This window comes from Lemur catta, chromosome 15, assembly GCF_020740605.2.
Source record: "Lemur catta isolate mLemCat1 chromosome 15, mLemCat1.pri, whole genome shotgun sequence".
NCBI classification, from domain to species: Eukaryota; Metazoa; Chordata; class Mammalia; order Primates; family Lemuridae; genus Lemur; species Lemur catta.
In genome coordinates, this window is record NC_059142.1 from 6,504,653 (window position 1) to 6,529,821 (window position 25,169).

General features: G+C 48.3%; 1 protein-coding gene across 2 annotated transcripts in view; it reads left to right on the top strand.

The window, feature by feature from the left end:
• The first annotated feature begins 4,319 nt into the window (after window positions 1–4,319).
• Window positions 4,320–25,169, top strand: part of EPN2 (epsin 2) — a 79,157-nt gene continuing 58,307 nt past the window's right edge. Inside the window, exon 1 of one of the 2 annotated variants that reach the window (XM_045526924.1) lies at window positions 4,320–4,467. The gene's annotated coding sequence lies outside the window, so the exon portion shown is untranslated. The remainder of the gene's footprint in view (window positions 4,468–25,169) is intronic. The other variant, XM_045526927.1, reaches the window with a different exon arrangement.

A 25,169-nucleotide genomic window follows, 5' to 3' on the forward strand; every position in this document is an offset into this window, starting at 1 on the left:
GAGCTGGGAGGGAGGGGGAATCTCTCCCTTCAGCCTATTGAAATCCCTCTCAAGAGTTTAGCTTTGTCCCTTTGTGCTAAATCAAAAGAAGAAAAAAACCACAACAAAGATAAAACAAAACAAAAAGAAGAGTTCAGTTTCTGAATCAGGCAGGCTTGGGCCTTCCACATTTACCACTTTTTAGCATTGTGATCTTGGGCAAATAATTGACTCTCTCTGAACCTCAACTGCAAAATGGGGATAATGAGGGTCTCAACCTCTTAGAGATGTTAAGAAGGGGAAATGGAATACTCCATGCAGAGTATTTGTACAATGCTCACTACTTTGTCATCATTGTAATTATTATTTTCTTCCTCCAGCACCTCCACTTCCAAGAAGTATGCCCTGATCGCTCCCTCCCCACCAGCTAGAAGGAAACTTCCTCCTGTGAGCTCTCGCAGCTCTTTCTCTTGATTCTTTTTGTGGCATCTCAGTTTTTGCTCATGTTCAGGCTGCTCAAGTTCATAACTCCCATGTCCTTCTAGGCTTCCAGCCCTTAGAGGGCACAGGATGGCTCCATCTGTCTCCATGTCTTATTTATTTATTTATTTTTCTTGAGACAGTCTCACTCTCTTGCCCGGGCTAGAGTGCCATGGCGTCAGCCTAGCTCACAGCAACCTCCAACTCCTAGGCTCAAGCGATCCTCCTGCCTCAGCCTCCCGAGTAGCTGGGACTACAAGCACGCGCCACCATGCCCGGCTAATTTTTTCTATTTTTCAGTTGTTTGGCTAATTTCTTTCTATTTTTAGTAGAGATGGAGTCTTGCTCTTGCTCAGGCTGGTCTCGAACTCCTGACCTCAAACAATCCTCCCGCCTCGGCTTTCCAGAATGCTAGAATTATAGGCGTGAGCCACCATGCCAGGCCTGTCTCTATGTCTTAATAAGAGAACTGACACTAACACCCATCTAAGACTTTTACAGTTTCCAAAGCATTTCCTCCTCTGCCTTGTCTTTTTTCAGAGACAGGGATCTCACTATGTTGCCCAGATTTGACTTTGAACTCCTGGGCTCAAGCGATCCTCCTGCCTCAGCCCCCTGAGTAGCAGGGACTGTAGGTGTATGCCACGATGCCCAGCTCTCCTCTGCCTTTTCATCTGAACCAGAACGCAATCCTATGAGGTGGGAGGGCTTATTGCTCCTTCTTCACAGATGGGGAATCTGAGACCCAGGGGGGCAGCAACATGGCCAATGTCAAGGAGCAAGTTGGTGGACAAGAATTTAGGTGTTTCTTTTTTTTTTTTTTTTTTGGAGACACGGTCTTATTCTGTTGCCCAAGCTGGAGTGCAGTGGCATCAACATAGCTCACTGTAATCTCAAACCCCTGTAGAGACAGGGTCTCACTATGTTCCCCGGGCTAGTCTCAAATTCCTGGCCTCAAGCAATGCTCCTGCCTTGATCTCCCAAAGCACTGAGATTACAGGTGTGAGCCACTGTGCCTGGCCAGGACAAATGGTTTTGAATGTAACATTTAAGCCTTTGGTGAGGACCTCTGGGAGCCCCGGCTGCATCTGTACTAGGTGGTTTTTATCATTCAGTATGCAGTCTCTCCCGGTCTGCTGTCTGCCAGTCTTTCCCCCTTTTTAAAGTCCTTCCCCACTTGAAGCCCTCCTCCCTTAACCCCAGACATCCCTGGCCTGCACTGCTATCTTGCTCTTCTTTTGAATATGCCACTTCAACCAGCCCCCATAAGTCTGCCTCATTATCCATCTGGAACCAACCTCCAAATCCTTGGAAGTCCAGATGAGCATGTCCAGCTTATCCTGCACCCTCCTCTGCAAGACTGCTTATGTGCTCTGGGCATGGCAGAACCCAGAATGAATCCCAGCACTGCCGTGTGCTGCCTCTGTTTCCTCATCTAACATGGGCATAGGGCTGCTGACCTCAAGGAATCCTCATGAACATGAATTGAGAGAGGAATGTGAGGGAGGTGATAGGCTTCAGGGAGGTTGGGGAGGATAAATGACTTGGAGGAATGCAGGAATGTCCCCTCTGACCTTGCACATGAGTGGTCGTCTTCTGGCCACTGGAGCCCCTCCCCCACCTCCCAAGACTGGTCCAATCTCGGGCTCTCCAACTCACTTCCCGTCCTTTCAAAGCTCGCATGTTATCTCTGTGGCTACACACACTTGCTCGCTGGGCGGTGAAGGGCGTAGGCTCTGCATGCAGACATCTTGGGTGGCCAAGCTCCTACATCTCTTAAAACCTCAATTTTTTTGTCTGTAAAATGTGGTCAGTAAGAATGTGAACCTTGTGGTGTTGTGGTAAGGTTTTAGACTAGCGCTGTTCAGCATGGTAGCGTCTAGCCACATGTGGCTATTTGCATTTAAATTAATTTGCAAGTTAAAGTTTTAAAAACTCAGCTCCTCAGCTGCACTAGCCACATTTCACGTGCTCACTAGCCATGTGTGGCTGGCGGCTACCGTATTGGATGGCACAGAGAGAGAACATTTCCATCACTGCAGGAAGTTCTGTTGGACAGCGCCAGTTTGGAAGCACTCAAGTCCGCATTGCGCATTGGCTATGTGTGATAACTCTTCTGAAGTTGTAAACTAGGGTCAGAGATCATGATTGCAAGGTCAACTTCTGCTCTCCTTGAAGTTCCAGCAACGAGCTGAGGCTCAGGAGGAGTGTTGGATTGGTTGAGATCATTCTCTGGGGTAGGGGTAGACCAAGTTCAAAATGGGGGGCTCCAGCTTCTGCTGGAAGGTTTATGAGGCATAATTCACACTCCTGGTGGAGAAAGGACACCGAGCAGTGGGAGGGGCAGATAACGATGGAGAGAGGTTTCTGGCATCTACAACTGCCAGTGTTGGACTTTTCAAAGGAAATGTGGCCATGAGGGTTTGCAAATGTGTTAGGCTCTCTTATACATGCGCTGCTCTCATTCTCTCTCTCTCCTTATCTCCTTCTCCCCACCTCCATTTTTATTGCATTTTTGCCAGAGAAGAGAATTTTAGATCTCAGCTTGTGAGAACCAAAAGGGATACCTTTGTCCATCTGGCTCATTTAAAGGGAGGAGGAATCCGAGACTCAGAGAAGTACAGTGACTTTTCTAAGGTCCCTCAGGGATCAAGGTCAGAGTAGGACTTCTGGACCCAGCTTCCCTGAAGCCAGAGCTTGGCATAGTGTTGATGTCCCCCAGGTAACAGGGGTGGTGCCCTCTGCGCACCTAGAAAGCCCTGATTTATGCCCCCAGACCCTGCTGTGAGGGGTCTCTGCTGACTCCCATACTGATTCCGGCAGGGTGGTCAGCTTGGAGATGCAGCCTCCAGTGATCACCCCAGAGAGGGCAGGTCTCGGGGGCTGCTCTCACTTGTTGCATTTCGGGTTGTCTCTTTCTGTGCCCAGCACAGGGCTTGGCACACAGGAGGTGCCCTGTGGGTGCTGGTTGAGCCAGGGGAAGAGGTGGTTCATGTCACTCGTATGTGAGTGTACAAGTGCGGCTGTATGAAGTCGTGCGCCTGCACGAGGGTGTCTGTAAACGTGAGGGTGCGGGCGAGCCAGGGGTTTACAACGTTTTAGTGCCATGAACCCTTTGAGCAGCCTAGTAAATCCTGTGGACTCCCTCTAAGAGTAGGTTTTTATTTTGACATGGGGGTCTCCATATGTTGCCCAGGTAGGCCTACAACTCCTGGACTCAAGGGATCCTTCCGCCTTGGCCTTCCCAGTGGTTGAGAGTATAGTCGTGCTACTGCGCCAGGTTCACAGTACTTTTTGAGTATATTTTATTGAAGTATAACACATCTGCGGAAAAGTGCAGAAATCTGAAGTGTACTTCAGTGCATTTTCACCAATCAAACACACTTGTAGCTTAAGAAACCAGCCATGACCAGCGCCCCAGCAGGCCCCTAGCCCCCTCCCAGTCTGGGCTCCCAAGAGAAGCCTTTATCTGAACAGTTTTCAAGTGCAAATTGTAAGGGTAAGAACACAGTTTTAGTGGCTGAGTTTCGTGTGCGGGGCTTGCAGGGGGGAGTGCGAATGCGCGGGTGAAGGTCCTGAGTGTGTGCGGAGCCGGAGGATGTGCAGGGAGGGTGGAGGGGATGTGCAGGGGTCTCAGTGGAGTGGCCAAGTGCGTGGGTTCGGGCGTTAACTTGCCACGGCCTGTGAGGCGCTCGGGGCTGGGGGGCCATTGAGGGCATTCGGGCGTAGGCTGCGGGGCGCCGCGGGAGGGTGGGCAGACTGCGTGGGGCCCTGCCGCGCGGGAGCCCGAGGAGGGGCCGCGCGGGGGCCGCGGGGGCGGGGCCGGCGGGCTCGGAGGGGCGGGGCCGGCGGGCGCGCGCACGCAGCCGGCGCGCCCCCTCCCGGCCGCCATGTTGGCTGGCGTGTGGGTGTCAAACCGAGCCAGAAGCGGCGGCGGCGGCGGCTCCGCGGTCTCCGGTCGCTCCCGCCTCCCCAGCGCTACCCGTGGCCGGGCCCGGAGGAGCGGAGGTGAGCCAGGGCTTGCGGGACTCGGGGGCCGGAGCGGGGCCCCGGGGCGCGACCCTTCACCTCCCCGGGGCGCGGACGCCCCCAGAGCACAGGCTCCCCGCGTCTCAGCAACCCCGACTCCCGAGCATGCACCCCTGCTGCCCCGGCTGGTCCCCACCTAGGCCCGGGGGGACCCTCTTCTTTCCAACCAGGCCCCGCCCCACGGGCCGGGGCATGGCCCCCTCCCCATCTGGATCCCTCTTTCCGCTGCAAGGACTCCCCCGTTTTCCTATCAGGGAGAGCTTCGTTTTGTATTCTCGGAGTCTGGGACTCCCCTTGCGCCAGTCTCAGATTCGGGAGCCCCCTTCAGCTTGGAACAGCCCCGCCCCCCTCCCCAGGCCAGGGGCCCCTGCTTTCGAGCCCAGCCTGGTCGCCCTCCCGTCCCCGTGCAGAGCACAGCCCGGGATCCCTTCAGGAATGGGGGGGGTCCCCTTCTGTGTCCAGGATCCTGGCCCGTAACCCTCTCCTTGGGGCTGTAGCGGCCCCCCCCTTTCCCTCCCCAGGGACGAGGTTCCCACTCCCCAGCCCCCACCCTCAGAGAACAGCGGGGACGGGGGCGGAAGAGCCAGGCTCCAGCTGCCTTTTGTTCCGCGTGGGATGGCAGAGACCCGGCCCGGCGGTCCTGCTGGCCTAATCGGGGTTGGTGAATGGGTGCCTGGGGGCTGGCTTCTTCCTAGAGACCCTTCCTCTTTCTCCCCGTGGGGCGGCTCCCCCGGAGCCCGGAGCGTTGGAAGAGGCTGGCCCTTCCTAGAGGAGTCCGTGCCAACAGGTTTTTGTTTGCGACCTGAAGTTGGCCCAGTGTCTTTGCCGGGGACAGCTTGAGCTCCCCAGAAACCCCACGAGGGACCTATGAAAGCCCATTCCTCCGCCCAGGGTCTCTCTCTGGGCAGCCCCTTCACTGTTGTGCTGCCCTGGGGGCATATTTGAAGTCTGTGCTTGAAGAGCTGAAGGGGCTTAACTGTCATTGGGGTTCACATGGGGGAAACTGAGGCCCAGAAATGCAGTAATTTGCCCAAGGTCACACAGGGATACCGTGTCAGTGCCAGAACTGGAAGCTTGGTCTCCAGGGCTCTCTCCATGGAATTTAAGAGGATCTTCCTCACTTTTATTTTTAACATTCACACAAGAAAATGAGTAGAAAAAGATGAGAAGTATGAGTTCCTTTTCACCTCCAGAAAATACCGTGTGAAAGAAGGGACTGAAACGGGGGGTTAAAATGATCGAAAAAGGTGAATTTTAATTATCCACGCTCCCCCTCGTTACATAATGTAATGAAGATTTGGCAGACAACATGTGCATCTGTTAGCTCTAGATATGGAATGATAGGTGCCCACAAAATCTCATACTGAATCCTGTACAGCAGTGATTGAGTTTGCACTGATAATTAAGTTTTCATCTGTATTTAAACGAACATCCAAGGGACTACAGTTCCATTTCTGAATGGTGCTTATTCCAGTGCTTGTATTTGGGACAAGTGATTGTGTTGGGGAAGCACATCTAGATCTTTTCATCTTTAATTTATCTGTATTTTTACTTTCACGTTTTTAAAGCTTATTTGTTTCCCTAGTTTTAAAATTGCGCTAGTCATCTTTACCAGTGTCACAGGGCTATTTTGTAAGCATTGAATGAGATATTGGTTATTAAAGAGTTTGGTAAAGTGCAGATTACTGTAAGGCATGATTCAGGACTGCCTCCCACAAGTCCTTGGACCAGGAGCAAGTTTGGGAGGTGTTGAACTCCCCTGGTTTACGGGGGCTTTTTGCCTCTTTGAATCCTGAGCTAGACAGATGGGAAGCTCTGTGGAGCACTCTCCCAGTAAGGTGTGTTGGGCCAAGCACTGGAAGTGTGAGGAAATATAAAACTTTCAAGTGATAATATCTAGCATCGGGTGTGCAGTGTTGAAAAATGACCCATCCTTGTAGAAATTCTCTGTAGAAATACACTTGCCTCTTACGTAACTGTCTTCCAAATGAGGTGCGGATTTCCCAAGAGTTGCGATTCTGATAAGAGTCCTGCAAAATTAGTTGAAAAGCTTTTGGGACTTTGATGTATTTTAATGGTTTGGCTTTTTCTGAACTTAAAAGAAGGACAATTTTTAAAAAAACATATTATTAGGAGAAGTGGCAACTTTCAGTTCTTTGTGGACTAAAATGCTAAGAGATTTATATGCATGGAATTGTCATTGTCATACTTTTGGGAGGCGCATTAAAGTTTTCTAAACTTTCTGGCAGTTGTTCTCATTGCTCCCCAGAACCTTCCTGTCATGTTGATGATGTGTGAATGACCATGGTTGTTGTCATTTTATGGCATGTGTACCTGGTAACCTCCAGCCTTGGAGAAGTCAGAGGGCTTGGACTTGGGGAATTTAAGGTTGGGGAGGATGAGAGGACTTACTTAGTTCTGCCTGCTGTTTTCTGCTGGACTTTTTACTCATGAGTTTGATTTAACCAACCTTTCCTGTCAAGCCTTTGCCAGGCAGCTCCACCAGGTTTGGGCCCCCCTTTCTCTGCTGTCCTCGCCTCACCACCCCATGCAATCTGTTAGTGTACTTATCACATTGTCTGTGTATCTGGGGCTCTTGTGACACTGTGACATCTTTGAGTCCATGGTTGCTCTTTCTTCACTTCCCTAGTAGCTAGCTTAGTCTCTGACACATAGTAGGTGTCGGAGACATCTCAGTAAAGGTCTGAAAGAAGTAGTCCTGAAGGGAGGGGAACACATTTTTAGGGATCCCTTACTGCAGGCTTTACTGTTCTGTCTTGCTCTTGCAAAAACCGCTACTGTTGGTTCAACAGCTGTGTGTCAGTCACATAGGTTTTCTCCGCCGCATTTACCAATGAGGAAACTGAGACCTGGGGGGCTTAAATCGTGTCCAAGGTCACACAGCCGGTAAGTGATGAGGCTGGGATTTGAACAGATGTGTTGGACTCCAGCATGCTATTATACCTGTTACTTCATTTGAGGACCGAGTCTCATAGGGCTGAAGAGATGGCCTGCGAGTTAGCGATGGACTGAGTAATAGGGATGGTAAAGGTGAAGTTCAGGATGGGAGAAAGAACACTTTGTTTTCATCAATGGTGTTGTAAAATGACTTAATGTCCATCTGTTGAGTTTTTGAAAATTGACAAGCTTTCTGTTAAGTTCATCAATGGAATTTGCTTTTTTAATTAGCTTATTCAAGGTGTCTAAAAATAGAAACTTAGAAAAACAAATACTGTGAAATAAGTGTACGAGCAGTTAAGAGCGTGTATTCAGTGACTTCCATCTATGGACGTGTTTGATCATACCTACTTCCAGTCAGACAGTTAAGTTTTTGATGTCTTGAAATCTTGAAAGCCATTTCAGCAGCCTTTTTGTTTTTTTTTTTTTTAAAAACCAAACACCATAATTTCATATCAGTGTATTATATAGGGATTATCACCCATCTGTGAGTGGAAAACTGAGGCCCAGAGAGGTTAAATAAGTAACCTGTGAGGAATTGGCGCAGCCAGGATCCAAACCGACGTGTGTGATTCCCAGACCTGGTCCCTTCCTTCTACTCCAGCAGCCTCTGTAGAAAGCCCCAGAGAGTAATGGGTATTCACTTAAATTATGGGATAAATTTGTGATCTGAAAATCACCACCAAGTTTATCTAGAAGGTTGGGGATCGTGGATGAGGAGATTTCTGGCTTTTTGCTAACCTTAGGATCTATGAAAGCACTGTGGCTTGAATGTCAGTAACTTAATGGACCACTTTAGCTGACAGACGCTCGATTTAGGATTTGATTAAAAAAAAAAAAAAAAGCCTGCCTCCTTTGAACCAGATCTGCAGCATTGTTAAAATGCTCCCTGTACATGCATTGGATTCTTTCTGGTGACTCATTCCCAGCGTCCCCAGGTACTGGATGGAGCCTGCTTTGTTCCTGGGCACAGAAAGGCCCTTTCCTGGTTGTTTCCCGTTGGTCCTGGTCTAGGCAGAGTGTGCTGCACTTTTAAGCCCTCTAGAGACAGGTAACTTAATTCTCTTTCTATTCAAAACAGTATAAGGAATTGGGCGCATGGAGGGATGTAAATTAAGGGACTCCCATTTTCTTTATGGTAACCTGCCTAATAAATAGAACAGGGAAAAGCAGGCTCATCCTGAGGGATGGCTGATCATCTAGGGCTAATGCATGGTGTGGATTTAAAAGCATTTATAATTAATCACTTCTGAGTGCAGGCTTCATCCTTCCTCTTGCTCCTACCCCTCTTAGATAATGTCATCCTCACGTTGCAGCAGCTCACTTGCTGAGAGCACCAAATGGTACAGACAGTTTGGCTACAAAGACCATGTGGCAAATAGCTTTAGAATCACGTGTAGGTACTAATGGGCCTCCTGGCTGGGTGGCTTTGGGCACTTTAATCTCTGAACTTTGTTTTCCTCATCTCTAAAGGGGGGTTAGTAATGACCACTTCACAGAATGTTTCTCAAACTCTAGTGTGCATCAGAATCACCCAGATGTGGCTTGTTAAAAATGGTGCTGGGCTCAACCCCAGAATTTCTGATTCAGTGGGTGAGACCCTCGAATGTGCATTTTTAACCAGCTTGTAAGTACTACTAATGCTGCCCATCTGGGGACCAAATTTGGGAACTTTGGCCTAGAGGACTGAATGAGAAGTTGCGTAAGGTGTCTAGCACCGGCTGGCTGTGCAGTGGAAACTCAAAACTGACACTTCCTTTCTGTCTCTGAGATGCTTCTAAATATTGCTCTGAAGATGGTGGTGTGACTTTTGGAAAGGAAGTTTGAGTTCTCAAAGAGATGTTTTCACTTCATTCTTTCGTGACTATAAGTTGGACTGTGGTCACAGGCATTGTCACTGTGTGGGTTAGTTGGGATGCTTTCCTTAATGAAGAGAGTGGAAGATGTCAGTGGCCTTTGAAAAGGCAGTCAGTCTCAGATTCTGCTGGAAAAGCAGGTCCATCATTCCCACACATTGGGTAAGATGTTTGCTGTCGAGGCTTTTTAGAAAAGTAACTTGGGGCCGGGCGCGGTGGCTCACGCCTATAATCCTAGCACTTTGGGAGGCCGAGGTGGGAGGATCACTTGAGCTCAGGAGTTGGAGACCAGCCTGAGCAAGAGCGAGACCCTGTCTCTACAAGATATAGAAGAATTAGCTGGGTGTGGTGCCGCTTGCCTATAGTCCCAACTACTCAGGAGGCTGAGGCAGGAGGATCGCTTGAGCCCTGGAGTTGGTTGTGGTGAGCTACAATGACACTACTGAACTCTAGCCAGGGTGACAGAGCGAGACTCTGTCTCAAAAAAGAAACAAAAAAGCAAAAAAAAAAAAAAACAAAAAGAAAGAAATATAACATGGAAAGATTGAGGGATTGGGGTTGTTGGGTCTGAGCAGACTCCCATGGGGCCATTAGGGATGGACCAGTGGTATTAATGGAAGTCACTTTTCCTCCCTTCCACAGTTCAGATTTAATGTTCTTTGGTGTTCAGAGTTTGGAAATTTTTTTTTTCTTCCAGTAGCAATTATCAACTTGTCCATCAAAACCAAATGTGTGTGTGTGGGGTGAGCTCCAATGGTTTTTGAATATGTTCTGTGTACCAGGTTCTGTGCTATTCCTTTTATGCACAGTGTTTAATTTAATTTTTAAGGTGATCCTGCAAGGCCTGTCACCGTTTCTCTTTTTGCAGATGAGAAAGCTAAGACTCAGAGGGGTTCAGCAACCTGCCCTAGGCCATGCAGCCAGTAAGTGCCCCAGCTGGTATTTGCTGCCACCTGTGTCAAACTCAGCACCACATTATTTCTGTTACCTCACTCTGCAGCTGTGCCAGGTGCTCCCATCACTGTGCCCTCACTGTGCCTGAGAAAGTGGGCATGTCACAGATCAGCACACTGAGGCTCGGAGGAGGCCAGCTTTGTCACGTGCACCCAACCAATGGCTGGTAGGACCTGAATTCAGTCCCATGCCTGTCTGGTTTTGGAGCTTTATGAAGTTGTTTCTATGACAACGCCTCACCACCCTGTCGAGGACCGCAGAAGTGAATTCTAAGACCCTGAGCTGCCTGGATGCCTACAGCAGGGACCTAGGGCGACTCCAGCTGGCTTGGCTGGGAGGAAGTGTGTGTGGGCTGGTAAGGGTTTTTGTGTTTGCAAAGCTGTGTTCAAATAATTGGCCAAATTGTTCTTTCAGGGAAGGGGGCATTTCTTTTTACTTTGTAATCCTAAAGCTCAGTGTACTGGTTCTGTAACATTACACGTGGGTACTAAGGACCAAAAAAACCCTCTGGTAGTGCTCTTGTTAAAACTTGATCAAATTCATACAGAACTTGGTAGTCTTACAAAGTTACATATAAATAAAAATGTAAAGTATCTCCTACCTCAGTAGGCAATTAGCGTGTGTGTTCCAGCCCATGGTTAATTTTGTCTGGTCTTACGGTGTCCTGACGAGGCTGGGGCGTGAGCACTTTCCCAAGGTTTGCAAACTGCCTGAGCAAGGAATGGTAAACAGCTCTGTGTCAGCGCCTGCCCGGCACTTGGGGGAGGCCCTGGAGGCTTGGACTGGAGTTTGTTGTTTTATAAACTCTTTAAGGCTCTGAGGTGAATACATCAATGTAAGCAAAAAGTTGCTGTTGAAAGGCTGGCCTCCCCTCAAACACAGAGTCATAGCAGTAAAGGAATACCGACAGGCTAACATTCACATTTTTTCTTGAAAGCAAGTCGTCCCTGAGTGACTTTGATACCCAGGGCTGTCCTGGGATATAATGACTATTTTGGATCAAAAATTTTGGGAATCATCTGGTCAGAAAGAATTTTTATGCCACTTTATAAGAGACAGTCCGGGAGATCATTTCAAAGACAGTTTCATGACAATAGGGCAGAATATTTGAGGCCAGTGTCAGCCTGGAGAATATGCCACACATGGTCTTTGGAGTCAAAATGATGGGTGTAAGTGAAATGCCATGTTTCTTGTCACCAATAACTTAGTCTAATTGAGAAAACAAAGTTAACATTTGTGAGACAATTAGAAGCTGGCAGTTCTTTGAGCTGTGATTTTGATTCTTTGTCAGAAGGTCAAGAAAGGAGAAAAAACATCTAGAAGAGTCAGGGAAGGCATCAGGGAGAAGATAGGGTTTGGGCTGGACCTTAAAGGACAAGGAGCAGTATCTGAAAGGGGTGGCCTTGCAAAAACAACAGGAAAGTACCTCGCCCCACAGTTTCCCCGGTAACAGTTACCCCGAGAGCATCCCAGAGCAGAAGGCAGGTGGGAGGCATCTCAGGTCTTGGGAACAGCAGGAGGCAAAGCTTGAGGTGGGCTGGGCACGAGCGTGAGTGTGCAGACTCCTGCAGCAGCTCCGCCTGGCGGGTGCCCGCAGGAAGCAGTGAGCACCGAGTTGGCCAGATGGCCGCTGGCTCTGACGAGGCAGCAGCCTTGGGATTTGGTTTTATTGGCAGTAGGGAGCAGGGCAGGTCTTGAGGAGTGTGTGCTACCTCAAGTGTTTGGGAAGGGCCCCTGGCAGTGGCCTGTGGGTGGGGGCCTGGCCCAGGCTGGCTTCGTGATACTGGCTGGATTGCAGTTCCAGAGGCAGAGGGCGAAGGGAGGCCAGAGTCTAGTTCTGTTTGGGGAGCGGAGGGGGCCTCAGCGCTGGCTTGCCGGTTTGGATTTGCCACCCTGGGAGCCTGCAGTTCTTAACCCTGGCTGCACCTGCAAACCACATGGCCTGGAAAGCTTTTAAAAAATGCCTGTGATGGGGCCCCACCCCAGGCCAATCAAGGGGGAGCCAGTAATTTTTAGAAGTGCCTCAGACAGTTCTCATGGTCTGTGTGGGTTGAGAAGCCGAGCTGTGTGCTCAGGGGAGCCTCTGGGAGTGTCAGGGCTTGAAAGGGGGAAATTGGAGCCAGAGAGAACAGAAAGCCTTGGCAGTAACGAGGTGTGGGGTGCTGGGGCCCTGAGCTGTTGTAGAGTCACTGTGGATGGGCTGGTGAAATTGTGGTCGCAGAGAGACTGGTGGAAAGGGTCACCCTGGCTGAAGTTTGCCTCTGATCCAGTTTGGAAGAGGGGGACAGCTTAGCAAAGAGTTTAAAGAAGGCGATGGCAGGAGAAGAGACTGATCTGCCTGTTTGGCAATCCTCCTTTCACCCTGAGCTGTAGCCACAGAGCAGGCACAGCGGGTTCTTACCTGTTCTTTCAAGCTTGCCAGCCAGGTTCCTCCCCACACCCTGAATTGTAATGACTGCAGCAGACAGTACTTGTAAAATTTAAAATTACATTTCTTTAAGGTGGTTTTATTAAAGATAGTTTGTAATGTAGAGTTCCTAATTTAGATAGATTCACTATTAGACAAAGGTTAGAAGTGAGGTTTTACCTGGTACATTCAACGCATGTCACAATATCATTATAATTTATGGCATTTCAGCCAAAAAATGAATTTGTAGTCCAATTCATTCATTCTTAATGCTTATTGAGCACATATGTATCATGTGCTGTAAGCTGGGAATACATGGATGAGTAAAATTTAAGTTCCTGCCTTCAGATAGCTTTTGGTCTGCAGAGGGTGGCTGCTGACTGAGGGGCAAGTAACATCAGCTTTGAGAGAGCAGCTGGTGAAGTTTAGGAAGTGGTGTCAAAGACACTGGGAATGGAACCTGGGGATCAGGGAAGGCGTCAGAGGAAATGACATGTAAGTCGAGTCTTGAAGGAAAAGTGGGAGTTCTGGGAGACAGAGACAAAGGGTCCTGGGCCGAGGGAGTGGCATTCTGCGGAGGCCTGGGCTGAGCAAGGCGAGTGCGGAGGAGGAATGGAACGTGTGTGGTAGAGGCCCAGCCGCAGGCTGACCCGGCTGTCCAGGCAGGACAGGTGAGAGCGTGGTGAGATTTGACTCCTGGGCTGTGGTTTTCACACAGCCTTTTGGCGGTGAGTGGGCAGGGCTGTGGGTCCTCCGCCCCGCCTGTGATCAGAGCAGCTCTGCGCTGAGAGTGGGGAACTGAAAGCTCATCTGAAAACCGTCCCTCTGCTGTTTAAAGCAACCAACACGATCAGGTGTCTCGGTGAGCAGGAGAGTGCCTGTGGGTGGCCGGAAGGGAGAGACTGAAGGCTTCTCCCAAGGGCCTGAAAAGTCCTCACTTTTTTCTGTTTGCAATGAGAAGGATGGAGTTGAAAGTGTCCCTGTTTCCTCCTCCAGGCCAGTTTCTCTGGGCCCCAGAGTACTATCTATGTGATTAAACAATCCCTTGGGTATAGAACTCCTTTACAGCGAAGCAGCTCTGTTTTCTAAAATCCCTGGAGAACCTGATGACCGTGCGGGTACTAGGGATGCATGTCAGAGAGCTACTGTGCCAGGTGCTGTGCTGGGTACTGAGAAGATGGTCACAGGCCTCAACTCTCCTCCATCTGGACTAGAAAAGTAGTCCTTGGGCAGATCGAGCCCACAGGTGTGTTTTGTTTGGGCTGTATATACTGTGCCTCTTTTTAAACATTAAAATTATTTGCTATATCGGTTTCCTATGGCTGCCCTAACAAATTACCATAAATGAGGTGGCGTAAAACAACATAGTTGTATAGGCTGGAAGTCCAACACAGGTCTCAGTGGGCTAAGATCGTGGTGTGGTCATGGCTGTGTTCCTTCTGGAGGCTCTAGAGTAGAATCCACTTCCTTGCCTTTTCCAGCTTCCGAAGGCCTTCCGTATTCCTTGGCTCGTGCCTCTCCTGTCTTCAAAGCCAGCAGTGGTTGGTCCAAGTCTTTCTCACGTGGCATCACTCTGACCCTGACTCTTCTGCCTCCCACTTCCAGTTTTAAAGACCTTTGTGATTACATTGGGCCCACGGGATAATCCAGGATACTCTCCCCGTTTAAACTTAGCTGATTGAAAACTTTAGTTCTGTCTGTGACCTTTGCCACGTAACCTAACATAGTCACAGGTTCGGGGATTAGGATGTAGGCATCTTTGGGAGGTTACTATTTGTCAACCATAGTTGTCCACATTAAAATCAGGAGATCTTACATAGCCATCCAGACTTGCAGCTTCATTGACAAATCAGAACACTTGGCAGCCAGGGGCCTGCACTGTTGCCTGGCAACAGTGGGTCAGAGCCAGTGTCTGCGCCATCTCCAGTTGGGGCTTGTGGGTGCCAGTTCTCCACAGTCCCCAGCCTTCCCTGTGGTGCCTGCTCACTTCCCCTTGTTGTCTGGTCCCTGCTCTGGGGACACAGGGGCTCACACAGAGTCTAGTTGTGGCAGTGTCCCCTGTGCAGGGTGGTCGAGCTTGCCTGCCCCTCTGTTTGGTGCCCTCCGCCCTGCCCCCTGTACCTCCACCTCCACTTCTGCCCCAGACCCTTGCCCCACACCCTCCTCTTCTGCCTCTGCCTGGCACACACTGTTCTTTCTCCTCTCCATGCCCTCCTCTCCCTGACCCAGGGCTCTACATTCCGCAGCATCTCTGATGCTATTTTAGGTGGGATTGTTTGTGCCACGACTCCTTGTCTCTCGTCCCCTCCTTTTTTGGCAGCCAGCACTAATACATTCTGGTGCTTTCCATTTTATGTCTCCCATTGACATTTGTGGAAAGCAAGTCTTTATAATATACCTTTAGAGCAATATTCATCAAAAATCAGGATCACACAACAGTGTGTAGTCAAATGTCTCTGTGCTGTGCACTCTCCTGGACACGGAACGCAACAGGGAACGTGATAGAGACTGTTGTCCTGCTTCCCCCGACAAATGCAGTTCTAGAAGAGGGAGAAGGGGAAATAAGTTAATAGACAATTACGGTATCAACCTCCTGCTGCATCTAGGGAGGCTCTGGCAGGATCCTAATTCTGATTTTCATATGTTTTGTGTTTGAAGCTGACTTTTATCAGTTGTGGAATAATGATCACTTTACACAAAATCTTGATTTAGGTTGAATTTTATTAGCAGCTCTATTAGGGGAAAACAATGAGAGTTTTGCTATTTTGATTTTTTTCATTGTAAAATACACATACCGTTTACTGTTGTAACCATTTTAAAGTGAACAATTCAGTGGCATTTGTACATTCACAGTGTTGTGCAACCGTCACCACTATCTAGTTCCAGAACTTTTTTCATCACTCCGAAAGGAAACCCACACCCATTAAGCGGTCGCTCCCCCCTTTCCCCAAACCCTGGCAACCGCTAACCTACTTTCTGTGTGTATAGATTTGCCTACTCTGGACATTTCCTGTAAATGGGATTGTACAATATGTATTTTGTATTGGCTTCTTTACCTGGCATGTTTTCCAGGCTCATCCATGGTATAGTGTGGATCAGCACTTCATTCCTTTTTATGGCTGAATAGTATTCCACTGTAGGGATATACCACAGTTTATCTATCTCTTGGTGGATATTTGGGTTATTTTCACCTTTGGCTATTGTGAATAGTTGGTATTTTAATTTAACTTGTCATTGTTTAATTTGAAGTGTGGTGATGTGGTGGTACCTGGATCAAAAAGAAAATGTCACATGTGAGAGGACAAAAAATGTCTTATGTGAGAAGGCAAAGAGTGATTTGTTTTGATTCCATTTATTTCAGTAAACACATTTTGAAAGAACTTATATCGGAATTACAACACACGTAACGGAAAAGTATAGTGTATATAACATTAGTACATAAGGGACTCGGAGGGCTCTTCTGGTATTTTTTTGGTGACCGTTAGGCATTCTTAACAGGCTAGTCTGGTGGGCAAACCCTACCCTTCTCAGGCTTGAGAGGCCACAGCTGCAAGTGTAAGAGTGGGCAGTGGCCTCTCTAGACCCTGGCGTGGAAGGAGATGCCTGGCAGCCTCCGGGGCTTTGCTGCACTCCTGAGTCGTGGGGGAGACTTGTGTTTCCTGAGAGCCGTTGATGGAAGACCTTGTTTTCCTGGGTACCGATCAGTGCCTTTTATGTATTACACACCTTAGTGAAATAGGCAGTCTCTGTGCCTTTGTCTTACGTTTGCATTTTCATGACAGTGTGCTGGATTTCAGGATAGCAGGTTAAATACACAGTTATTAATGTGGAAAATGAAGTGGATTTGGTAGCATGTCTTATATGCGGGGCTTGGATTTCAGTTAGGAGTTTGTTTCCCGCTAGGAGCTAGTGGGCAGCCCCTTGTGAGTGGCCAAGTCCTGCCTGGTGGGCACCCTCCTCCAGGGCTGCTTCTGTGGAACTGCGCCTTGAGAGACCCTGTAAGAAGTGGCCCTGTGCCATGTCTTTGGTGGTTACAGTCATGGTGTTGGGGAGCATACTTCGCTACATCATGCTGTTTGTCCCTTTTGGAGGGCTGGAGGGAGGCATTCATCTCTGGTTCCAGGACAAGAAGAATCTTGTCCTGTGAATCTGGTTGTTTTTCATCTTGTGGACAGTGTGAATCCTCTTTGCTCTGGCTACCAGGAAGCTTAGCTCAGAGCCAATCATTTGTCCCAGCTGTAATGTGGCCTGTATTTTGGGTTCTAACCTCCTTTTTTTTTTTTTTTTTTGCCCTCCCCCTCTCCATTTCCTCATTGCCTGGGTTTCTTCACTTCCTTACTTTTCATTATATTCTTTGGATTTCTCGAAACCAGTGCTTCTCACTCAACTTTGGTTGTACTTTAATCAGTGTCACCTGGGGAGATTTTTTAAAAACTGCTAATGCTTGACCCCCACCCCCTTCTGTCTTAATTGTTGTGGGATGGGGCCTGAACATAAATATGTTTCCTAAATTCACCAAAGAGCCAGGTGTGGTGGTGGCTTCCGCCTGTAATCCCAGCTCCTTGTGAGCCTGAGGTGCAACATGGTGAGTCTCCCAGCTCAAAGAAAAAAAAAAGTTCCCCAAAGATTTGAATGTGTGGCCAGAGTTGAGAACTGCTGCTTTAGGCCATTTCATGGTCTTTTTAGTGTGAAGGCAGGGCTAAATGAACGAAAAGGGTGGAGTTGGAGAGAATAGCTGAGCCGAAGGACAGTGGTGTAAACTCAGAGAAGCTGAGTAAAGAGGATTATGGAGGTTCCAGCAGTATTCTTGCTGGTGGCACCCATGGGAAAGTTCTGGAGGACTCCTCTCCTTGTCCACAACCACAGGAGGCTGAGCTCCTGGGGCCAGGGTGGGCGGGAGTGACTTAAGATTTCCCTGTGAAGCCCTTAGGCCTGTCTGGTGGCGGTATGGCTTTGCAACAAGATCTTCTGGGCCTTTCAGGACCCAAGTCTCATGCTCACAGCCTGACTGATGCCTAACACCAGTTGCTATAGAATGTAATTATAGAGAAGACCTGGTGTATAAAGAGAACATTTGCAACTAATCTGGTCCCTCCTGTGCTTTAAAAAAGAAAAAAAATCCCACTCTCTGCCTTAAAGAGGAACAAGAAATTATGAAAGAAAACACATTCTTTCTTGATTTAAAAGAATATATTTTATTGGTAGAAGAAAATGGCAAGTAGCACAAGACATGACTATGTAACCTGACTACAAAGTGCAAGGTAGATTTTATTTATGTATTTTTGAGACAGGATCTCTGTTGCCTGGGCAAGATAATGCAGTGGCATCATCACAGCTCACTGCAACCTTGAACTCCTGGGCTTAAGTGATCCTCCTGCCTCAGTCTCTAGAGTAGCTGGGGCTACAGGTGAACGTCACCATGCCTGGCTAATTTTTTTATTTTTTGGAGAGATGGGGTCTCACTATGTCACTCACACTGGTCTTGAACGTTGGCAATGAGCATCAGCATGTTCTTTCCACAGGGCTTATTGCCTCTCTTTTCAGGAGTCTCCAGAAGAGAGAACAGGCCAATTCCTTAGGAAATGTGTTTGCCTGAGGCTCAACAGCAAACTCTGATCCAACCCAGACAACCAGTCCAGGCTGTAGGTCTACCAGGTCACTGCAGGGTGACCCACGACATGTCAACGTCTAGTAATTTCCTTTTAGGGGCCCTTGGCATTGACATTGCGTATGGGTAGTCAAAAGGGTTATTTGTGAGTCCCCATGAATAGGGCTTCCACACTGGGAAAGGCCCCTGTTTCTCCATCCAGTGGTGTTAGGCCCACCTGGCTGGTCACAGAGCCAACCCCAGTGAGCAGATCCACACAACTGCAGGGGTGGGGAGGGCGGCAGTTGTCACTGTGTAGCCTGTCTAACACAGGGCCCGTCCAGCTCAGGGCAGGCTTGCCAAGGGGAAGTTTGCGTTTGTGTGCCGCATTACACTACCAACTGCTGGATATTTAAGAAATCCTTTTTTTTTTTTTGAGACAGAGTCCTGCTCTGTTGCCCGGGCTAGAGTGCCATGGTGTCAGCCTAGCTTACAGCAACCTCAAACACCTAGGCTCAAGCAATGCTACTGCCTCAGCTTCCCGAGTAGCTGGGACTACAGGCATGCACCACCATGCCCGGTTAATTTTTTCTATATATTTTTAGTTGTCCAGCTAGTTTCTTTCTATTTTTAGTAGAGATGGGGTCTCGCTCTTGCTCAGGCTGGTCTCAAACTCCTGAGCTCAAATGATGCTCTCTCTTCAGCCTCCCAGAGTGCTAGGCCTTAAGAAATCCTTTTGATGACAAAAAAAGGCTACTATGTAGGATTTTTTTTTTCATTTGGAAGGAAAAAAAAAAAACAGTTTAAAACTTGGAAAGGGGAAACAATGTTATCTTCCTTAAAATAAAACATTCTTTGAGGAATACCTGTTTTCTGTGAATAAAAGAAAAATTCTATAGGTCACTGGCTGCTGAATTAAGCTCTTGAAAATTTGAGGGTTTTTATTAAACTGCCATGTGAGGCTCATGGAAATATCATTTGGAATAGGTCAGCCTCAGGTTTTTCTTCTTTTGGTAGGTGATATGGAAACATGGTTTTGCTGTTGTTTTTGTCCAATGTGAGAGTAGTAGCTCGTTGACCTGGCATCTTTTGAGGTCATTGGGTCATTTCAGGAGAAAATTTCCAGACAGCCGAATCTCTTCTCTTTGGGGAGTCAAAGCCTCTCATTTTCACTTGTGGCTTTTGTTTTTTTCTTTTACACTTTCCCTGTTCCCTAATTTAATGAAGACCATGGTTGTTAGGTTCCAGGGGGAAAGGCCAGAGGTGCCTGGAGAGTAAGATGGATGGATTATGTTCACAGATGGGCCCGGGAGAGCGACCCCTCACCCTTGAATGCCCAGAGGAAGGGGCCAAGTTCTTTGTCACGGGTGTTCAGCCCTCCTGCTTTGGCCTGTGATCTTCTCTTTTCACTTGCTTGCCTTGTTTTGCTTGAAATATGCTTTGCCTCTTGCTCATCCACTTCATCTCTCCCCTAGCATGCTCCATGCCTGGCCAGAAAGCCCACTGTGCTGTACCTTGTCCTTTAGACTTCCGTTGTCGGGTATCATCCATTTCCTCACTCCCTGCGGCCCGTGTCACTTGAGCTCTTTGCAGACAGGGGCTGTATCTGATCTGATCCCCCAGCACTATGCCTGGTGCCTGGCTAGTAGCAAGAGCTAAGGAAATACTTGAAATGGGAGTGAATCCTGGGGGCTTCTTGTTTTTCCCTCCTTTGACACCTTATTTTTTTTTCCTGAGACAAAGTCTAGCTATGTTGCCTAAGCTAGAGTGCTGTGGCATCAGCCTAGCTCACAGCAAGTTCAGACTCCTGGGCTAAAGCGATCCTCCTGTCTTAGCCTCCTGAGGAGCTGGGACTACAGGGGTGCGACACAACACCCGGCTGGGTTTTTTTCCCTTTCTTTTTGATAGAGACGGGGCCTCACTTTTGCTCAGGCTAGTCTCAAACTCCTAAGCTCAAGCAGTCCTCCCGCCTTGGGTCCCCAGAGTGTTAGCATTACAGGTGTGAACCACCGTGCCCGACGTACAGTCACATAGTTCTAAAATGAAAAGATATTATTAATACATACTTTGAGAAAATTTGCCCCTTGCTCCTGATCTCATCTGTTCTGTCCCCCCTTCTCCCTGATAACCATTTTTAGTAGTAGCACCCTTCTAGTGTTTCTTAATGCAAATGCATGCAAACACAAATGCATAGTTTTATTTCTCACTTCTTATTAAATAAAAGATAGCATATGCTGTACACTGCCGTATACCTTGCGTTTTTTTTTTTTTTTAACTTAGTGTATCCTAGAGATTTTTCCATATCAGTACATGGAGAATCACTGTCATTCTTTCAGCTGCTTAGTATTGTGAAGTTGTTCCTTCTTAAAATCTCATCCGCTGAGGAAAAGGTTGTTTCTGACATGCTGTTCCGTAACATTCCCGCGTGAGCTGTCTTAGGCGTACATCATTTCCTGCATGTGCAGTGGTCCTGTCGGGTATCGTCCCACAGGGACATTGTTGGGTCAAAGGGGAAACATTTGCATTATACTTCTGGCAGATTTCGCCCAGTTGCCGTCCACAGGGTGGTTCCATGTTGCAGTCCCACCAGCAGCGCAGATGCTCGTTTTCCCAGAGCCTTGCCAACAGGTGTAGTCAAATGCTGGGAGTTCTGCCAACCTGACAGGTGTCAATAGTATCTCCATATAGTTTCAATTTGTGTTTTTCTGAAGTGAAACTGATCATGTTGTCATACATTTAAGGACCACTTATTTTTCTGTGGACAGTTCTTTGCCCATTTTTCTCTTGGGCTATTGGTTGCTTATTTCTTGATTTCTGTGAGCTCTTTATGTTTTTGGAAGGTTAGTTCCTTGTGTTACAGGTTGTAAATATTTTTTCAGGCTAGGAATTATTCTTACCTAGCCAGTCTCTTTTAAGTAACTTCATTCCTCCCCTTCCCCCTGCCCTCTCTCCTTGTGTTTAAAGATTCAGATGGTGGCCATGGGACAGAGTCTGGTCCTTACTGGGACAGAACCACTACCTTGGTTGTTTTCCAGGATTTTAAGTCAATTGGCCACAGACACATTTCCAATGTGACTGTACGCTAGTGCGGGTGTGTTTGAGTTGTACAGGGGTGGGCTGCATGATGCTGTGAGAACAGCCAGCCCCTCACCTCTCAGTGGCCTGACACAGCAGGACTTACTTCTCCTTCATGTCTCACGTCCAGTATGGGTGCTCTGGGGACTTCACTACTCGTCGTCATTCAGGGACCCAGGGTGATGGTGGCGCAAGCTTTTTTTTCTTCTTATTAACAGTTTTATTGATACATAATTTATGTACCATGTAATGAAGTTCACCTGTTTGAAACGTGCAAGTAGTTTTTAGTATAAACTATTCAGTGATTTTTAGTATCTTTAGCGTTGTGTAATCATCAGTATAATCTTATTTTAGAACGTTTCATTACCGCAAAGAGAAACTCTGTACCCATTAAGCAGTCATTTCTCCTCCCACTGTCCCCATCCCCTGGCAACTATCAATCTGCTTCCTGTCTTTATGGATTTGCCTGTTCTGGACATTCCATATTGCATATAGATGGAATTATACAGTGTGTGGGCTTTTGTCTGGCTTCTTTCACTCAGCATAATGTTTTCAAGGTGCATCCATGTTGTAGCATAGATCAGGACTTCCTCCCTTTTAAGGCTGAATAATATTCCATTGTATGGATAGACTGCATTTTGTTTATCCACTCATCTGTTGATGGACAAAGTTGTCTCCACTCTTTGGCGATTGTGAGTAACAGCTGGGAACATTGCTCACGAGTCTGTGTGTGAACGTGCTTTGCTTTCTCTGGGTAGATAAGGGGCTCTATCGTGATATAGGCACCAACTGTCTGTCACTGCCACGGGGAAGGGAATGTGGGGAACGGCACCCGCCCTTTACAGCGTTTGACAGAGAGTGACACGCATCACTTCCATTGCCATGGCAGACTGCAGAGGGGGCGGGAAAATGCAGTTCTGTTGTAGCCCTAGAGGAAGGTGAACTGGAAATACGTGGTGAGTGGAACTAATACTACAGAAAAGAAGTGGGCATTCCTGGGACTCAGGAGAGTGGTTCTGTGTGGACAGGTCACTCTGGAAAGGGTTCATTAGTAAGGTGGGAGTTCCAGGATAGAAAGCACACGGTTGGCCTCGAAAGCTGGTTGGTGGAAAGACCTCACATCTGCCCAGGAGCCTCTCAGATGGATGTGGTGATGCTGGGGTGGGGAGGCAACCATGTAACAGTCATAGGAAATGGAGCTGAGCTTTAGGTTTGGGCTCTTCTGACTTTTCACGTGAGGTGTGGCTCGGTAGAGAGAGCCCAGAGCCTCGCCCCAGCCCTGGGGCTTGCTTTGTGTTACTCATTCTCTCTTCACTTGCACAATGCCTCCCTTTAGGGCAGGCATTTCGTGGCAAAATTAGTGCCACGAAACCCCTGGGCCAGTGCCTGGTACATAGTAGGCACTCAGTAAATTATAGCTATCACCTTGGTGCGTTTGGCAGCATCTGAGCCTGTGGTCACTGAGTGACCAGGCCTGGCTTTCCCTAGGCCTTGGGTTCATGTTTTCCTTGTGAAGCAGAAATGTACTGAACAGTCCTATTCCCAGGGTCCGGGATCCCTGTGGTGGCTGAAGGAGGGGATGGCTGGAGTGAGGAGGGAGGTTGGTGACACTGGCATGGCCAGTGCGTATTCCGAGGGCAGGTAAACAGTTCTTCCTTGGCCTCTTGGCACAAGTGTCTAAAGTAGAGCAGTTTCTGGGTACAGGAGCAACTGGGCAGATCTGTACATGCACTCAGTTGTCAGTGCTGGAAACGCACCCCTTTACTATTATTATTATTCTAAACAAAGCAGGACAATGGCAGTGTAAACATTGTTTGAACAGAAGCATTTGGCTACTGGAGATAAAAACCAAAAGGAAAATAACAACTTTGATTTCCTTGGGTTTTTATGTTTTGACATTTGGCAGCATACTTCTGATCCTGTAAGAATTTTAAAAAATTGTATGCAAACTGCTGTTTGTTTATGCTGTTAAATTTAGTGTGAAATAGACTCAAAAATTCCCTTCTTGTTGGGATGTCAGCTTACTCTCATATTGCTTTTCTTTTGAAGGGATGGTTGAGGGGCCTTGGGGACCCTTCAAAAACATATGGGGCACACGGGAAACCTGTGGTAGAAGCAGAACGTTCAGCCTCATTGCTTGCAGCTCTGTCATATCCACTGTCTCTCTGATCTTCCCAGGGCACCATTTCCATTTCACACATGAGGAAACTGAGATTCATCGAGATGACCAAAGGGTGGTGGGTAGAGCAGCCATCTTCCCACTCTGCTGTGCTGTTATTTTAAAACTGTCAGGCCGGGTGTGGTGGCTCATGCCTGTAATCCTAGCACTCTGGGAGGCCGAGGCGGGAGGATTGCTCAAGGTCAGGAGTTCGAGACCAGCCTGAGCAAAAGCGAGACTCCGTCTCTACTAAAAATAGAGAGAAATGATTTGGACAGTTAAAAATATATATAGAAAAAAAAAATTAGCCGGGCATGGTGGCACATGCCTGTAGTCCCAGCTACTTGGGAGGCTGAGGCAAGAGGATTGCTTGAGTCCAGGAGTCTGAGGTTGCTGTGAGCTAGGCTGACGCCATGGCACTCTACACTGGGCAACAGAGCAAGACTGTGTCTCAAAACAAACAAACAAAAAACCTGTCAGGCCAGGCGTGGTGGCTCATACCTGTAATGCTAGCGCTCTGGGAGGATCGCTTGAGCTCAGGAGTTTGATACCAGTCTGAGCAAGAGCAAGACCCCGTCTCTACTAAAAATAGAAAGAAATTAGCCAGACAACTAAAAATAGAAATATTAGCCAGGCATGGTGGTGCAGGCCTGTAGTCCCAGCTACTCGGGAGGCTGAGGCAGAAGGATTGTTTGAGCCCAGGAGTTTGAGGTTGCTGTGAGCTAGGCTGATGCCACGGCACTCACTCTAGCCTGGGCAACAGAGCAAGACTCTGTCTCAAAAAAAATAAAAAATAAATAAATAAAACTGTTAAGCCGTGTTTTATATTCAGTGAGGGCATTTGTGATTTGGTGAGGGAGTGGAGAAGATCATAGAGCTCAGAGGGAGGGAGGGAGGAAGGGGAGAGCATGAGCAGGTGGGGGCTGCACTTGGTGCCCTGTGGACTCATTCATTCTTGCAGCAGATATGTGCCAGGCGCTGTGCCAGGCCCAGCATGCAGCAGTGAGGAGACAGTTGGGGCCTCTGTCCCCCAAGAGCCTGCAGTCCAGAGGTCGTGGGAGGAAGGAGGGAGGGTGGACGGAAAGCCGGAAACCCAGGCAAGCTCCAGGGCCTCTGGCTCAGTCAGCCAGGCAGCAGGTGGTGGATCCCGGGCAGAGCATCCCTGGAGGGAAGGGCATGAAGGTGGGCGGGGAACAGGGGATGGTAAGTTCAATCTTGTCCTGAAACTCGAGGAGAAGGTGGTGTGCTGCAGAAGTGGGGCCAACAGTCAAGAAGGTCTAGGGGTTCTGTGTGGTCCCCCACAAGGGCCTCAGAACCTTTTGATGGTGTTCATTAGTGGGAGAAGGCATGGTCCCACAACCGTGCACTGCTGTCATGGGGTACAAAAGTAGGACCTCTCTGCTTTCTGCTTCTTTGGCACTAAAATGGTTCTCCTGTGTCTCCACCCGACTTCTAGCCCTTTCTTGGACTTTGCTGATTTTCATCCTTGCAATCACCATCCCCCGGCCCTCTCACCTGCTCCTCCCAGATGCCATGTGGACCCCAGTGCCCCTGCTGCACCCCTGTCCTTGGCACTAGCTCCCGCTTGGCCATCTCTGTTCTCTGAGCCTGTCCTGCTGGCACCTCCAGCCATGTTTGTCTGAAATAAAACTGTAATAAGTGTGCTGCTTCTTGCTTTCCTCTCCT